The sequence below is a fragment of the Mandrillus leucophaeus genome, unplaced genomic scaffold (genome assembly GCF_000951045.1).
Source record: "Mandrillus leucophaeus isolate KB7577 unplaced genomic scaffold, Mleu.le_1.0 Scaffold269, whole genome shotgun sequence".
Lineage (NCBI taxonomy): Eukaryota > Metazoa > Chordata > Mammalia > Primates > Cercopithecidae > Mandrillus > Mandrillus leucophaeus.
The window spans coordinates 2,492,947-2,493,328 of record NW_012102798.1 but is presented as its reverse complement, the minus strand read 5'-3'; the positions used below and the strand labels follow the sequence as shown (position 1 = coordinate 2,493,328).

Sequence of the window (382 nt, the reverse complement as noted above, 5' to 3'; positions counted from 1 at the left end):
TGATTTGCTTTTCTCTGATGACCAGTGATGATGAGCATTTTTTCATGTGTCTGTTGGCTGCATAGAGGTCTTCTTTTAAGAAGTGTCTGTTCATATCCTTTGCCCAGTTTTTGATGGGGTTGTTTGTTTTTTTATTGTAAATTTGTTTGAGTTCTTTGTAGATTCTGGACATTAGCCCTTTGTCAGATGGGTAGATTGCAAATTTTTTCTCCCATTCTGTGGCGTGCCTGTTCACTCTGATAGTAGTTTATTTTGCTGTGCAGAAGCTCTTTAGTTTAATTAGATCGCATTTGTCTATTTTGGCTTTTGTTGCCATTGCTTTTGGTATTTTAGACATGAAGTCCTTGCCCATGCCTATGTCCTGAATGGTATTGTCTAGATT

The 382-nt window shown here is 37.4% G+C and overlaps 1 protein-coding gene across 1 annotated transcript in view; it reads right to left on the bottom strand.

Moving 5' to 3' along the window:
• TRPC5 (transient receptor potential cation channel, subfamily C, member 5) overlaps window positions 1–382 on the bottom strand; it is a 325,159-nt gene that overhangs the window by 231,714 nt on the left and 93,063 nt on the right. The window lies entirely within an intron of this gene.